The sequence below is a fragment of the Solanum verrucosum genome, unplaced genomic scaffold (assembly GCF_900185275.1).
Source record: "Solanum verrucosum unplaced genomic scaffold, falcon-dt-bn FXZP01000151.1, whole genome shotgun sequence".
Classification (NCBI taxonomy): Eukaryota; Viridiplantae; Streptophyta; class Magnoliopsida; order Solanales; family Solanaceae; genus Solanum; species Solanum verrucosum.
Genome location: NW_026020202.1, coordinates 2404401 through 2422609, shown reverse-complemented (window position 1 = coordinate 2422609; position 18209 = coordinate 2404401).

Below are 18209 nucleotides of genomic sequence, written 5' to 3'. Positions count from 1 at the left end.
GTAACTTCAAATTGACATCTATTATAATAATTAATGAAATAATAAAAAAATTATGATTAGTTAAAATATTTATTTATTTCAAAATAAAAATAAGGTTAACCAATGTACAAGAGCATATATACCTAGGAATAAGCTATGTGGATTGATGACAACTTGTGCAGTAGATTTTCCTTCGCACGTTGTATCTTGTGAACAATTGCTTACATTTTGAGCATGCTAACACACACACAAAAGCGCTGATCCTTACTTGCAAGTGACAATTCAGCTTCCCTTAAAATTCCGAATACAAATATTATATTTTTTACTATAATTTAAAAATATACAAGTTAATAGAATAATATATTTATTGTTGTTCTTACATGAGGTTGTGTCGGGATGTTAGCAACATGTATAACCTCATCCTCAAATGGAGTCAACATAATAGAGCCCATTGGAGTAATACTTTTCTTATTGTAAACAACAAGCTTTGTTTCAATTGTTTTCATCCTATAAACAAGTAAAATTATGAAATTTGATTAATATTGTCACATACAAAACACTTAAGTATAATTTTGAGAATTCTTAAATGGATTCTAAAGAAGTTTATAGTCCATATAATTTATCGAAAGAAAATTAACATACTATTATTTTCATTTATTATATTTGTATTGTAGGAAGATGATGAAATAACAAAAGTGAATTTTAAATTTTGTAATTGCAAAATTAAAGACGTGTTATATATCTCAAAATATTCTTAAATTTCGATGTATTAAATTAAAATGTATATTACCATGTCCTCAATGCAGCAACTTGTGGATATGGAGGATTGATTTCAATTGTTGTACTGAATTTGCTTGTCAAACCATTGCACTATTTGTCGTTCCTACATGATTGGAATATTTGATTTTAGTTTCATCATTTAATATATATTTTAAAATGACAAAGATAAAATATATTTTTATTTGCATTTATACCTGAAGATGATTTTCCAATTCTCCTAGAAAGAATGATTGGGTAATCATGAAGTTTGTTGAAAAGTTTAATTCCATCATGATCAACATAATCCTCCCAAAGTGTCAGTTTTGTTGGTTTCTTCCTGCATATGTTGAAATGATATTTGTTAAACATTAAACTAAAAATTACAGATGTAATGACTTGTTTCCGTCGTTATGGAAAAATCACTGGGGAAGGATTTTGGGCCAGAAAACTTTTTGTAGTAACTTGGAAATTTCTAGCCTAGACGGCTAGACCAGACTTGGACGAAATCTGAGTCAGGTTTGATCTAGGGAAATCTAGTAATGAATGGGGGATCTAATTATAAATTTGATCAGATGAGTGGATATCCAAGACGTTAATGAGCTTGTATGGCTTTACGGAATCGAATTCGGGCCAATAGAACTCCCGAAACAAATCTTGGCGTAAAAGGGTAATTTTAGAACGTCCTGGTTTGAAAGTATGTTGTGAAATGGGAGCTTGGAACTCAAATTTCAAGGTACTATCTCCGTTCAAGCCGCCATAGCGGGGTTAGTCCCGCTAAAGCGGGGCCGTTGTAGTGGGTTGGGTCTCGCTGTAGCGGGACAATTGCGACTTAAATAGGGGAAAAACCCCAAAAACGTTATTTTTCTGCAAACCTTCGTTCTTGAGAGCTAAGAGACGACCCATGGCTATTTCTTGACAGATTCCAACGACTTCTAGCGCAAAAGGTAAGATTATTACTCCCCTAATCCATTTTTCGATCCGTAGAACTTAGATTCTTGGGTAATTATCATTGGGGGATGGTTTTGGGCTAAAGTTGATGATGGGAAAAGCCCTAGTTGAACATTAGGATCATGGGTTTGATCTAGGGTTATTGGATTTATTATAATCCGGGTAAATTAGACCTTTATTATTGATCATTGCGTTAAATTACTCGTTTGTAGACCAAGAACAAGAGGAAAGAATCCGCAAAGGGAAGGCTCAAGTGTCTTAGGAGGATTCAAGCTTGGTTTCGAGGTAGGTGATGGTTTGAATTCCTGTTGTGTGATATATGCCAGATAATTACTTCATTGTATGCGTGCATGTATGTGAATAGGGAATTTGAATCAATCTAATGAAATGATGATGTGTGAACAATACATGCCATGAACCTGTTACTTGATTGTATGATTTGAGTATTGTTCATTATAGGTGTGATTGTGACTGTGATTGTGCTCACTGTAACGGGTGTCACATTCTGACACATATATTGGATCGGGTGTCACGTTTCGATACATATTTTTGATCGAGTGTCACGTTTTGACATATATCTTAGATTCGGTGTCACGTTCCGACACATATATTAGATCGGGTGTCACGTTCTGACACATATATTGGATCGGGTGTCACGTTTTGACACACTAACAATTTGGGTGTGGGTTCCGTGAGAGGACCACTTGTGATTATTATGTTCTTGTTACCTGTCATTGATATTGAGGAATTGTATGTTGTTCCTAAAATGATGATTGATCTATGTGTTCTGTATATGTGTGCTTACTGTGTTGTAATTGTTCGTTGTATATGTTGTGCTTATGGAAGTAGCCGTATGATCCTACCAGTACACTGTGGTTGTGTACTGATACTGTACTTGATCTTTCTTTGTTGAGTACATGGCATCTTCAAGCGCCTACTGACAGACCTCAATTAGGAGATTATTGATCGTGATCGAATTCTAGGGTGAGCCAGTTCTTTCAGGCTGCCATGAATCTTTCTTGTTTAAGTCGACTCTTTTCAGACTCAGACTATATATTAGGCTGTTATGTTTAGTTTTTGGGGTTGCACCCTCTGTTCTTACACTTGTCGTTAGTAGAGTTTTGGTACATTGACTTTCAGGTTCTAGGAGTTGTTTCCGCAAATGTTTTGGTAGTTGTTTTTGTTAAGCTTTTGGAGTTTATGGGAACTTCCTTTTTGTTTAAACATTTAAACCTACTTTCGTATCTTTAAACATTTAGCTTTTCGTTAAGTGGTTTAGTTGGGTTGTAGTAATGGTTCTTCCACCGAAGGGTTAGTGTGGGTGCCAACAACGACGGTCTGGGTCGTGACAAAGTTGGTATCAGAGACCTAGGTTCGTTGATCTCATTGTACCAAAAAAGGTCTAGTAGAGTCTTGCGGAACGGTAGAGAGACATCTATACTTTTCTTCGAGAGGCTATAGGACTTTATGAAATCTCTGTCTCTTTTTTTCCTTTCGTGCTATGACTTGATTCCAATTGGTATTTGGTGATTCAAATTGGTATCTAATCTCTTTTATTTTTCGATTCGCAGAAGTGGTAACACTAACACTAGCAAGAGAGGATGCGTCCTTCCAAATAAACATGTATCCCCGATTCGATGTGGGCAGGTAATGACTAGTGACAAATATGAGGTTTTTATTATGTTCTTAAGGTTGAAACCTTCGGTCTTCTTGGGTACTGAATCTGAAGATTCTTATGATTTTCTTGTTGATTTTCATGAGCTGCTTCATAAGATGGATAAGGTAGAGTGATTTGGCGTTGAGTTTATGATATACCAGATCAAGGGAGACACCAAAATGTGGTGGTGGTCTCATGTTGAGTGCCAACTAGTAAATGCACTTCTCATGACTTGGGACACATTTTATAACTTCTTGTATGGAGAAGTATATACCCTGAACTTTGAGGGATAAGAGGAGAGATGGGTTCCTGAAAATAGAGCAACATAATATATTTGTTGCAGCCTTTAATGCAAAAGTTTGTGATTTATCCAAATATGGTACTCCACTTTGCTTCAGTCTAAAAGAGCAAATTTGTCATTTTGTGAAGGGATTAAGGTTAGATTTGCATATTGAAGCTTGTAAGTGGCTGTTTTAGCAAATTTTTTCAGGAAGTGGTTGATATTGTGATGGTGAATTCAGACGACTTTGCCAAGGTGACAACATTCAAGAATTTTTGTAAGGGAAGGTAAGTTATGCAGATTCAAGCTTGTAGGTGGCTATTTTAGCAAAAATCTTTTCAGGAAATGGTTGATTTTGTGACGGAGGTAGAAGGGGGTGAAGTCAGAAGACTTTGCCAAGGTGACAACATTCAAGAAGTTTTGTAAGGGAAGGCTAGATAATGAACACCATTACTTTGGAAAATGCATTTAGTATTGTTGTCATAACATGTATGGGTTGGGTTGCTTAGTAAATGATGAAATTATTTTGTGGTTAGAATCTCTACTGCGATTTTCTAGATTGAGTGTTTATCAAAGAGGGTTATGATACGACTACTACAATAGCAGTGATGCTTACTTGGTTAAGTTATGAAGTGTGTTACAATTGTGGAGAACCTGGGCATATGAGGAGGAAATCAGTGAGGCCATGCAGGGCTGGGAAAATGGTAATGCTGGTAGAGGAGCAGTACAACCAGGCAAGGAGGTTGCACGTCAAGATGACATGACTCAGTTTTATGCTTTTTCAGGCAAGACCGAGGCTGAGGTGTCTGATAGAGTGATCACATGTACTATTTTTGTACCGGATAACTATTGTGTTGTTTGATCCGAGTTCTACTTATCTATATGTGTCAGTTCAGTTTTCCTTGATATTTGATGTGGTTTGTGATGTGCTTGATTCCCCCATCCATGTTTCTACTTTAGTGGGACAGTCAATCATAGTCACCCATGTGTATCGTGCTTGTTCTGTCTTGTTTATGAGTTTTCAGACTTGGGCTGATTTGGTTATTCTAGATATGACTGACTTTGATATAATCTTAGGCATGTCTTGGTTGTCCCCCTATTATGCTGTGTTAAATTTTAATGCTAAGTCTGTGACTCTAGAGATCCCGAGTAGGGAAAAGTTAGAGTGGGAAGGGTTGTACAATTCTAAGCCAGTTAAGGTCATATCTTTCATTCGGGCTAGGAAACTGGAGGGGTAGGGGTGTTTGGCTTATTTGGCTAATATTCGAGATGTTGAGGCTGAGTCTCCCTCTATTGAGTCTATTCCTGTAGCGTCTGAATTAAAGGAAGTGTTTCCTACTGAATTTCCTGGTATGCCTCCAGATAGAGATATAGATTTCTGCATTGACTTGGAACCTGACACTCGCCCCGTCTCCATTCCTCCTTATCGCATGGTTCCGACAGAATTGAGAGAGCTTAAAGCTCAAATCCAGGAGCTTCTTGATAAAAGTTTCATCCATCCTAGTGCTTCCCCATGGGGTTCTCCTGTCTTATTTGTTAAGAAAAATGATGGTAGTATGAAGACTGATGATTTTATCTTAAGCCATAAAGAAGTGGATGTATACCGGAATGACAAGCTTATGGATAAAGAAAGTCCCATTGAGTGTACTTGGGTGAAGGAAATTGAAGATTTTTGTAAGAAAGTGCGTATAAAATTGGGTTAGTCCTTTGAATTTGATGAGTATACCTGAGTTTGAGGTGTCATGTCAATGAAAAGGTTGACTTCGTAGTGATAGCCAGGGCTAACTGAGCATAATGGTAATAAGAGTTCGTGATAGATTGTGATGTGATGCAATTATATAATAAGATTGATGGTTAAGCGAATTTTGTATAGTAATTACGACTTGCGAGTATCTAAGGTTGTGGTTTTCTAATATTTGGTGAGTAACGTGGGTGTATGGAAAGTCTTAAGAGATGGTGGGACACCACTCAAATAAAATTTTAAAGAGCTAGAGTCATAACGAAGAAAAAAAAGTGGAATATAGTACAACCTTTATAGAGAGGCAAGAGCAAGAATATTTTATTTGATTGCAAAAGCTAAAGAGGTATCTTTAGAGGGGTAGATAATTGGGTTTAGAGACGCGTGATTTCATTCGTTTTGTTGTGGCTATGGTAATAGTGTCAAGGGTCCATCAGATTGGTTAAAAACTATTGGAAAAGACATGAGAAATGAGTGTACAAATATTAGCTCGAGTGTGATCATAAGTGCTTTGGTTTTGTTTTTGAGTTTAGTAATGAGTACGAGTGAATTTTTAGCGAAGGATATTTTAAGACCGATGGAGATGCGATCAATCATAAGCGAAGATCCATGAATTCATAAAATCTTCAATGTACAAGCTAATGTCGATAGATAAGGGGATTGTGTTATACAACTGAATTTACAATTCATATTTTCATTGTAAGTCTACATTCGCAGTGAAATATGTTGTCAAGGTATGAGTGGCAAGGTGAGAAATGATCAATTGTATCAGGTATTGAGCATTTGAAAGGGCTTACACCTGGGTTGAGTCGAAAAGTTTATTATTGTTGATTGTTAAGTACCTAAGAAATGTTTCATTTAAAAATGTTGGTTTATAATAAGGTAAATGGCCAGAGTGTTTATGATGGTTGTTAGTATTGAGAGTGTGGGCTTCAGTGGAATGATGTGAAGAGTATGTGGAGTTAACTGAATGGAAAGGGCTGGTATCGACTCTTCGAAAGAAAACATTTAGTGCTATTCAATAATTATTCCGTAAATTCTTATGTGACCATCTATTTCATTTTGTACATAGTTGAGATTATGATTCACTAGATATGCTAAGGTGTGTTTTCACTTTTGTGGGTGGATCCTTGGTGGTGGATCAGGTGTACTAATCCTGCGGTGTTCTCTTGGTTGAATGTGGGGATCATTGGGTCCAATTCTACTATTCTTAAGGGTAATCTACAATCACAATTGCTAAATCTAGCATTTCAATAGTGTTGTTAGGGGGTTTGTATGCTTGGACATATCACTCGATGAGTATCTGATGTCTAAAGATAAAATTTTTATAACTTAAGCTCATGGGAATTTATGTTGCGGGATGGAGATGTTGTTAAGAACTATGATTGTTTGTGTATTATTAGTGTGTGTTGGTTGGTTCAGGTTCACTTCTAATTGTAGCAAGTATTGTTTTGGAATTTTATCATGCTTATGTGTGAAATGATTCGTCCTGATGATTGTGTCAAGGTCCTTGATAACATGTTGCAGAGGTGGATACGATCAACTTTGGTGGTTGTTGGGAATCACTTTTGTTGTTAGTTAAGTTTACATACAACAATATTTATCACTCGAGTATTGAGATGACTTCATTGAGGCATTGTATGTGAGGATGTGTAGGTATTTAATTGGTTGGGTTGAGGTTGGAGATGTGAAACCCTTAGGGGGTTGATTTGGTGAAAGATGCTCAATGATAAGGTGAGAAGAATCCAAGCTAAGCTTCTAACAGTCCAGAGTCGACAAAAAAAGTATGCAGACCGTAAGGTAAGGGACATGATATTTCAGACTGGTTAGCAAGTCCTTCTAAAAGTGTCACCCATGAAAGGGGTGATGCGATTCGGCAAGAAGGGCAAGCTTAGTCCTCGATACATCGGGCCATTTGAGATTCTTGACTGTGTAAGGCTAGTGGCTTATAGGTTGGCTTTATCGCCTAGCCTATCTGGAGTCCATCCAGTGTTTTATGTGTACATGTTGAAGAAGTATCATGAGGACCAAGGAGATAAAGTCTGTGGAAATTCAATGGAAGCATCGTCCAATTGAGGAAGCTACTTGGGAAACCGAGAAGGACATGCGAGACAAGTATCCCCAACTATTGACGATTCAGATACTACTCTACTCTTGCTGTAGATCTTTTCTCCTAGTTTGTCAGTCGGGGACGAGTGATGGGTAAATTGGTATCTATTGTAACGATCTGTTCCCGTCGTTATGGAAAAAATAATGGGGAGGGATTTTGGGTCAGAAAACATTTTGTAGTAACTTGGAAATTTCTAGCCTAGGCCAGACTTGGATGAAATCTGAGTCAGGTGAGTTCTAGGGAAATCTGGTAATGAATGGGGATCTAATTATTAATTTGATCACATGAGTGGATAGCCAAGACGTTAAGGAGCCTGTACGGCTCTACGAAATCAAATTTGGGCGAGTAAAAACTCCCGAAACAGATCTTGGCGAGAAAGGGTAATTTTAGAACTCCCTGGTTTGAAAGTGTATTGTGAAATGGGATCTTAGAACTCAAATTTCGAGGTTCTGTCTCCGTGCAAGCCGCCAAAGAGAGATTAGTCCTTCCAGAGCGGGGCCACTGTAGCGGGTTGGGTCCCGTTTTAGCGGTACAGTCGCGACTTAAATTGGGAAAAAAACCCCAAAAACGTTATTTTTTTGCAAACCTTTGTTCTTGAGAGATAAGAGACGACCTAGGGCTATGTCTTGACAAATTCCCATGATTTCTAGTGCAAAAGGTAAGATTATTACTCTCCTAGTAATCCATTTTTCGATATGTAGAACTTAGATTCTTGGGTAGTTATCATTGGGGGAGGGTTTTGGGCTGAAGTTGATGATGAGAAAAGCTCTAGTTGAACATTAGGATCATGAGTTTGGTCTTGGGTTATTGGGTTTGTTATAATCCGGGTAAATTAGACCTTAATTATTTATCCTTGCGTTAAATTACTCGTTTGTAGACCAAGAACAACGAGAAAGAATCCGAAAAGGGAAGGTTCTAGTGTCTTAGCAGGATTCAAGCTTGGTTTTGAGGTAAGTGATTGTTTGAATTCCTGTTGTGTGATATATGCCTGATAATTGCTTCATTGTATGCGTGCATGTATGTGAAAAGGGAATGTGAATCAATCTAATGAAATGATGATGTATGAACAATACATGCCATGAACATGTTACTTGATTTTATGATTTGAGTATTGTTCATTATGGGTGTAATTGTGATTGTGGTTGTGCTGATTGGAATGGGTGTCACGTTCCGACACATATATTGGATCGAGTGTCACATTCTGACATATATATTGGATCGGGTATCACGTTCCGACACATAGCTTGGATCCGGTGTCACGTTTCGACACATATATTGGATTGGGTGTCACGTTCCGACACATATTTTGGATCGGGTATCACGTTCCGATACACTAACAATTTGGGTGTGGGTTCCATGAGAGGACCACTTATGATTATTATGTTCTTGTTACCTATCATTGATATTGGGGAATTGTATGTTGTTCCTACAATGATGACTGATCTATGTATTTTGTATATGCGTGCTTATTGTGTTGTAATTGTTCGTTGTATATATTGTGCTTATGGGAGTAGCCGCGTGATCCTACTAGTACACTATGGTTGTGTACTGATACTGGACTTGCTCTTTCTTTGTAGAGTACAGGGCATCTTGAGGCGGCTACTTACAGACCTCAGTTAGGAGATTATTGATCATGATCAGATTCAAGGGTGAGCCGGTTCTTTCAGGCTGCCATGAATCTTTCTTGTTTAAGTCCACTCTTTTCAGACTTAGACTATCTATTATGCTGTTATGATTAGTTTTCGGAGTTGCACCCCTTGTTCTAAGACTTGTCGTTAGTAGAGTTTTGGTACATTGACTTTCAGGTTGTAGGAGTTGTTTCCGCAAATATTTTGGTATTTGTTTTTGTTAAACTTTTGTAGTTTATGGGAACTCCCTTTTTCTTTAGACTTTTCTAGTGTATTACAACCAAAGTTGAGTTTGATTATTGATTACTTATTAAGTTCTTACTATTTGTTTCACACAAGCACAACCCCCTTTTATTACCTGTTTCTGGAAATAATTTGACTAATTGAATATAATTGTTGGTTAAAGTAAAGTCTAAACCATTTTCCTCGTGGAATCGATCCCAACCTACAAGTTGAGTTCTTTACTTGATAACGATCGCTTATACTTCTGTAAGGAGGTGTAATTTGAGCGTATCAAATTTTGGCGCCATACGCTCAAATTACACCTCCTTACAAAAGTATAAGCGATTATTATCAAGTAAAGAACCCAACTTGTAGGTTGGGATCGATCCCAGGTGTTTGCTCCAAGGCTTCTATCAAAGGAACATTGATAGAAAGCTGCTTCAACATGGTGATAAATCTGCGATATTTACCATCTTCAGTCTTCTTCACTAACCTCTGTGGAAAAGGTGGTGCAGGTCTAGGTATGGGAACCACTTTCTAAGATATCTCCACCTCTTGCTCTGTTGCTTTCTCAGAATCTGGTCTACCCTCTATCACATCATCTTCTTTTCTAATATCAACTTCCACCACAGACGGCCTAGGTGGATCTATGGTTTGCTTACCCCTCGAGTAGTAACTGCCATATAATGACCATTATTCTTTGGATTCTGGATGGTGTTGCTAGGAAGAGTGCCAGGTTGACGTGGGTTCACTGTAGTAGACAACTGAATCATTTGCTGCTCTAGATGCTTTATTGACACTGCATGGGTATCAACCTTTTGACCAATACCAGATAAGTCGTTTCTCATCTCCTTCACATTCTCATCAGTCGCATCAAACCTTCTCATCATCTTCAGCAGCATATCTTCAATACGCGTCATATTGCCTCCAGTTTCCCTAGCACCAGATTCCCGATTTTGAGGGGGAACATAAGGTCCAACCCGATCGTTTTTGTTGCCATAGTTGTTCCTGTTGTAGTTGTTGTCACGATTGAAGTTTCCATCCCGGACATAGTGACCCTCTCGGTTGTAATTTCCATAGTTCCGACCTTGGTTTCCTTGACCTTGACGCCAATTTTCCATGTTGGATCCTTGGGCATTTGGTCGGAAACCCCCCGTCTGATCATTCACAACATAAGCATCTTCTTCATAGTAACACTCTTCCGCTGGTGGTGGAGTTCTAGTCAAATAATTCACAGCATTTACCTGGTCCTCCGCTCACATGCTTCAATACCAACCCCAACTTGGTCCTCATATGGGCCATCTCTTCACGAATATCATCTGCAGAGTTGTTATTTGTACTATGAACGGCAAATGTGTTTCTCCCCGTATCTGACCTCCGAGTGCTCCATGCTTTATTGTTGCGAGAGATCCTCTCCAGTTTTTCAGCAATCTGTGCATATGTACAATCACCATATGAACCTCCAGCAATAGTGTCAAGTACTGCTTTATTGTTATCATCCTGTCCTCGATAGAAATATTCCTTCAGTGACTCATCATCAATACGGTGGTTTGGGACACTTTTTACGAAAGCAGTGAATCTGTCCCACGAGCTACTCACAGACTCTCCAGGTAATGCCACAAAATTGTTGACCGTATCTTTGTGATTGAGCTTCTTAGACACTGGATAGTACTTTGCTTTAAACACTTCTGCCAGTTGGTCCCATGTGAATATTGAGTTATACGGAAGCTCAGTGAACCATACTGCAGCATCGCCTGTCAGTGACATAGGGAACACTCGTAATCCAATGACATTCATATCCAAGTCTGGTCTACCTACACAACTTTTGCAAACCACCCTTAGCTTGACCAAGTGAGCATGTTGATCTTCCGATGGCGATCCTGAAAATAAGCCTCTTGCTGTAAGCATCTGCATCAAACTACTAGTCACCACAAATGTGTGCCCTGGAGGTAGAGGGGGTAGGTCTATGGGTCCATCAGAGTCTGCTATATCGATGTTGCCCCGATAGTTGTCATGTTGTGGTGTGCCTGGTGGACCATGCACTCTCACTGCATCTCCCAATTGATTTTCAGCTAGACCCCGGTTTTCCCCACCAACTACTTTTGGCTGTTGTAACTCAACTGCTTCATCTAGATTTCCTCCGATAGGATTAACTGGAAGTCCTTGATTGTTCATTCTTAGCAAAGTTCTGTTCAACTCTGGATCGTCCAGAGTAAGTAATAAAGCTTATGCTTACTATAAATCCTTGGTCCGGCATCTAGAGAATTTCACCCCGCACCTTTACCCGGCTACGTGTGTATAATTTACTAACCCGTACCTTTACCTCATATTAGACATCATAATCGATGTTTGGCTTAGTTATTACTTCGCACCAATCGACACTAGCCTATTACATAGTATCACACTAAATCTATGTTGATAATTCTTTTCTTGTTGATTACCTCCTTGGTCCGGCAAGTAGCAACAAGGCGAGTTCTAACGTTGGCCACCGTTAAAAAGACTTCTAAACGAAAGAATTATCAATACATGCAACACACTATTCAAGAATTGCTTATTTACTATTCATACTTTGTTAATCGATCATGCTTCCCACAACCCTTGTGGATTTAGTTATTCATATTGGCAAGAACACAATTCATAATTGTAGATGAAGAAATCATGAACTTACGTAAAGAGAATAATAAACCCAGAAATTTAACTTGAATTGCAAAGCCAAATTCTTCAAAACGAACTTGGGAAATCAATAATTGCTATAGTTGCAAATTAATCTCCAAAGTTACAAAGTAAAACTAGAATAATAGTGTCTAACCCCCGAAAACGAGGTTTACATGTCCTATTTATAGAAAACAAATCCTAAATAAAAAAGGAAATAAATTAAGGAAAGTTTTGTTCAGGTACGCGTCTTCAATCCACGAGACCGACTTGCGGACCGTCGATGGATCTATGGTCCGTAAGTCCCTTCCGTCAATCGGGACTTAGAAAATATTTCAGCTTCCAAAAATCAGCTTCTCTGAAGCAAACGATGGACCAGCAGTACGGACCGTAGATCGACCTACATACCGTCAATCCCCTCCGTAGCTCCATACTTAGAATCTTCAAAAATCAAGTACTGGAACCCTCGCAGTATCACTGTACGGATCAACAGTACGGTCTGTAGATCAATCTACGGACCGTCAATGGGCACGTGGTTCCACACTTAGTCAGATTTCCCTGATTTGTCCTTAATACCATGTCTGCTGATCTACGGTCATCACCTACAGACCGTGAATGGACCTACGGTCCGTAGATCACCTCCGTGAATGCCCTGTTTCTGCATTTCTTTCAGCTGTCTCTATACTTCCGCACCTGAACACCTTTCCTGCAAAACATGATAAAAACACATAAAAACCAATATAAAAAGCCCTAGACACACACAACTTGTAAGTGAAATGTATTAGAAATACCGTAAACTCACGGTATATGAACACCCTCAACTTAAATTCGTTGTTTGTCCTCAAGCGACGCACTACAACTCTAAACGACACTTGTATAGAAGCAAGCATTTCTAAACTCAAGCAATCACATGGTCTCTACCTCCTCATTGTTCGGGTGCACATTCGTTCTCTTAGACTCGACAAGCCAATTCATGTGGATCAAATCATGACACAGACCAACCAACTGACACACAACAGACACCTTCTCACTGTCACCCAGGTACCAACTTTTGACGATGTAACTAGTGCCCTTACTTCAAACGAAATCCCCTTTTCGCAAAAATTAATGTCATTCATGGTACAAGGATTTATTCAACACTCACGCTCAGAAGTAATTTCAAATACAGTTAGTGCTTACTGCCATAAGCTTGCCCTTATTTTCACTGCTTAGACTCTCCAAACTAGACTCTAGGATCACTATAGGACTTTATTGGCTTGTAACGTAGGCTCAGGGTCAGGTGTGGTACATTTGGGTACTGCTTAGTGACTTTCTGCCCTCCTTGTCATTACACTAGGCTTTTAACCTCTTTTTGCCCTATTTTTGTCATATTATTCTTTACCTTCATTCCCTTAATTTTCTTCAACCACGGATGTGACTTTAGACTTTGTAGCTCATTTTTCTTTTATTTTATCGTTCCTCTAGCTTTTAACAAGTCAATCCTTTCCTCACGTTTTCCCTTTTTTTTTTTTTTTCTTTCATACCCATTTTTCTTTCAGTTTCCTCTTTCATAGCCACCCTCAACTTATGGATTTTCCGTTAGTTGAGGTGCACAATACCCGATGTCAGGTCAGGGCCAAGATTGAAGTTACTTTTTACATTAGCCACCCTCAACTTAGGCTTTTGGCCTAAGTCAAAGTGCACATGTCCAAGGAGGGACCGGGGCCAACATAGTAGATTATGGGAAAGTGAGTTCGGGGTTTTAGAAAGAAATGGTTTATTTTTAGGCTCAAAGTTGGATCAAAGGGACAGTTATTTCATTTGGTTGAATCCTTCTAGGCAATTTGTGGATTTTTCAGAACAATGGCCTATGATCACTTCCTATCCTCTAGATTGAATTGTCTTAGCAGGACTAACCGGGCAAGTTCTAGTTTTGCACAAAACCGTTTGAACAGTCAATGATTCTCACCCACTCTTGGCACATAGTTTCATTATCAATTATCAGATTACCCAGTTCAAGTTTCAGGTCTAGTCATGCCATCAAGTCGATTGTTACTATGTCATACTCAGAGCCAACACAATCAACTAATCGTAGCCTACTTCTAGCATACATCCCAGAACTGACGGGTATCATTTTTCATAAGCCATCATGCTTCATTCTGTATCATGCTTCTACACATACAATCCTAAGACATGCCGGTTCAACAAAAATTAAACAGTCTCTTGGGGGAAAAGAACACAGGCAAGAAAACCCAAGAGAGGATTCATGAGTAGGGTTATTCAGACTTCACCCTATTACTCACAATCCATTTACCCCACCCCCAACAAAATAGATGCATTGTCCCCAATGCATACATAAACATAAAAGAAAATGGATTGGGTGAAGCAAACCTGTGGCGCAAAGCGCCGGCGAATCATCAACAAGCAGGGGGGTCCGTTTCCCGGAACCCGCTGGAACATCAGTGGGGGCACCCTCAGTAGTGCCCACCTCAGCAATCCTAGCACCCTCAGTAGTGCTCTCTATCAACCGCTCCGCACCATCAGTGGTGCTCACAAGTCCCTCAAAATAGGCTGAACCTCTGCAACTGGGGCAGAGCTCGATGCCCCTGCAGCTCTCTCACGCACCCTCTGTGGCGCAACTCTTCGTCTGCAATCGAAGCCCTCCTAGCCTCCTTCTCCTGCCGACGCTGTCTTTTCTGAGCTTTCTCTTTCTCCGTGCGATGAGAGCGGTGCCGCTTGCCCTTGGCATGTGTCGGTGCAGGCCCCTCCTCGGCGGTCCCACTGAATAGAGCCTCTAGCACTGTATCATCAGCCAGTGCAGTGGGAGCAGCCTGAGTCTCAACTGAAGGTGCAGCAAGAAGGGCATCAACGTCAGTCCGGAGGCTGGCTAAGTCAGCCTGCAAAGCAGATAGCTCTATGCCCGGAGCTGATCGCTCGAGGACTCGCAACTCAAAGGCATCAAGGCGCTTATTAACAGCCTGGACCTTCGGTCCATCATCCCCTCCATCCTGCGCTCCATTCTAGCCTCGGACTCGACAATTGACTTTTGCATCCACGGCTGGATGTGATGCAGCAGTGTGGCCATCTGCGCCTCTAACTTCTGTACTCTGGCCATCGGGACAACCGTCGCTCCTAACTGTGGTGTGGACCGGGAAGAGCTAGGAGCATACTAGCTGCCTGAGAAGAGGAGCCTGGGACAGTGTCGGTGTGGTCTGGGATAATGGGGTCACCGCCCTGTGCCTGCCCCACAGTGTCTGCAAGATCGGAACCCAAGGAGGTACCTCAATCTGGGGCTCTCTGCGAGGTGCTGCCACATTTGCCTCATCTCGAATAAGGCCGATGTCCAATGCCCCTGTAGGGTGGACTAACTTGTCACAATGCCAGATCGGCACTCCAGAGTCCCTGCACAAATGAAAAATCAGACATGGGAAGGGGTAAGTAGTGGAGGTCCTGAAAGCTCTCTCGTGAATCTCTGCCAGCAGCATGCGGGCAAAGTCGATCTCTACTCCTGCTACCAATGCTGCAACCATCACCGCTCTGTCCCAAGTGACTTGATTGTCAGCTTTTGTAGGCGACACTCTGTTACGCACCAGCAGCCAGAAGAACTTGGCCACAAAATTTAACGTGGCCTTCCGGATGCCCAACCGTGGAGCAGCGACCCATTCCGCCGCTCGCCATCCGCACAATGTACCTGCCAACCATAGTATAACAGCCTCTCGCTGCTCAGCATTCCTCTGAAAAGCGCCACTCCGCACGATGTCCCAGCGGTAATCAAACTCTGAAGTGTTAGGAGACCAAGAGTGGCCCGTGGTAGGACATAGAGAAAACGGCTAATGGTGGCGGGTGATATGTCCACCGGACACCCTCGAACCAAGGTGGAAGTGAGCGGAGCCTGAGCTAGTGGCTTTGACCGCTTGGAAATGGAACCGCGGAGAGTGGCCGCATAGGAAGCATAGAACTCCCGTACAATCTCCTCGCTATACGTCCCTGGGTCTCGAGCCATCCAGTCACACTTGTGAAGGTTGAACAGCCGGTGAATATCTGGAACAGTATGCAAGCTCCCCGTGAGGACTCTGCGCTCCTCTGTAATTAGTCGGGCCATCTTTTGTTTGTCATTGACCATCTTAGCATCCCGATAGATTTGCCATTGACCTTCTACACACCACCTATTCAGCTCGCCGCTACAGGAGTGGGGTCATCATTCCGTGGTGCAGGTATGGACTCTGAGCTAGTGCCTCGTCAGACAAGGCTGCTTGGTCATTTCTCCAGACCCTGTGGATGATTTGGCATTGGACCCTGTAGCATGGGCAGACTCTGATTGTGAAGAGTGGGCAGACTGGGAGCCTGAGGCATGGGCAGACTCGGACCCGGACATAGGTCCCTCTGAACTGGAAGCAGCCCCAGTTGGTGACCCGATCAGTGTGTGCTCCTCATCAGACTGGGAGACAGTGACTACGTCGGGGAGCACCTTCCGGGGGTGCTTCTGGGTGCAGCGCGAGAAGCCCTAGGGTTGAGAGGCACATATGCTGGGTCAGAGTCGGTGTCGGTGTCCTCATCAATTAACCGGAAACTAGGGGCAATAGATTTGGACTTGCCCCGTTTTGAGTAGGTGACCATCTTCTTGGGTGCCATCGTACCTGCGGGAACGATATTAGTGCCAAACTAACCATATGCAGCAAAAGAAACTTTTAGAATTGGTAACGACCCTCAACTAAGTCCACAAAATTTTTTGACAGATGCTACAGTGGTCATCCACGGAGGAGACCTACGGTCCGTAGACTGATCTACGGTCCGGATCTCCGTGGATCAGGGGGCCTGACATATAGGTCGCAGATGGAAACCACGGAAGTGCAGAACGGTCCGTAGATGGACCTACGGACCGTAGTCCACCTCCGTGGTTTCACACTTGGTGAAATTTTTCAGGTGCATCCAATTACGAACCCCATCTACGGTCCGTAGACGGGGTATCGTGGAAGCCATCAGTGCCAGGTATCATACATTTTTGGCCTTAGTTTTCAACATTAACACAACCTCATCATGCATTTACAAATTTAAATTATGCTAGTTCGTCATTCTTAAGATTCCAACCGATTATTATACCCAACAATTTAGACTAGATGTGGAACCCTAAGTCGAAACTAGCATATAGTTTTTACGATCACATACAATAATGCTATACAATCACTATCTATCGTCCAAGGGCATTGTAATATTCAAGTTTATCATGCACTTTCATCTAACAATTACCCAAGGTCAAGACCCAACTCCCGACTCTCTATATTCAATCTATGAATCGAAATTCAAAGTGAAGGGAAAGTCTATTACCTTACAAGCAACAAGGAGTGGGGTGATTGCGTGATGATACTATGCTTAGCAAGACCAAGGAGTCACCTCTTCGTTACTGACCAAACACCGGACCCTTTTGTGTGAGATTATGGGATGGGTTGTATTTGAAATGGAAAGGAAGTTGGGGAATTATGGAAGGGATGATGTTATTGGGGGAGTTATGGAGTGATTTAGGGAGGTTATGGAATGTTAGAAACGGTTTTGGGAGTAATGGAGGGAAGAGGAATGGTTTGAAACATGGGGGCTTTTAAGTAAGGGGGGTCCGGGTCGGGTCAGACAACTTAGGGTTTGGACTCACGAGACCCCGTCTACGGTCCGTGAGTCGATCTACGGTCCGTAGATCGGGACGTAGATCACTATTATACTTGGACAAATTTAGGGACTTACCTGGGATCTACGGATACCATTGACGGTCCGTGGATCAATCGACGGACCGTCGATGGGATCCGTAGACCTCTGCACCAGACCATTTTCTGCAGATTTATTGCGTGGTGTACCTGCACATGTAGCAACCAATAGGCTATTATTTTTTTACATTTTCTTGGTACTTTTTAGACACGGACCCTATATTACTTCTAGCCAACACTAAGAACTAAAACACTGAAGCACCTACCTACATTGATACAAAGACGCAAGTAATCAAAGAAAGCTAAACTACTAAATGGAAAACAGAACCCTATCGTTGGCCAGATTGTACATCTTGGGTTGCCTCCCAAGCAGCGCTTGATTTAACGTCGCGGCACGACGCAGGTGTCTTGATTACTCAGACTTCATCAAGATTGCAGGCCTCAATCACTTCTTGCACAGTTTCAGCATTTCCCAGATAGATCTTGATCCTTTGCCCGTTCACCACAAACCTTGTTCCATCCTTATTTTCAAGCTCAACTGCTCCATGCGAGAGCACTTTTGTG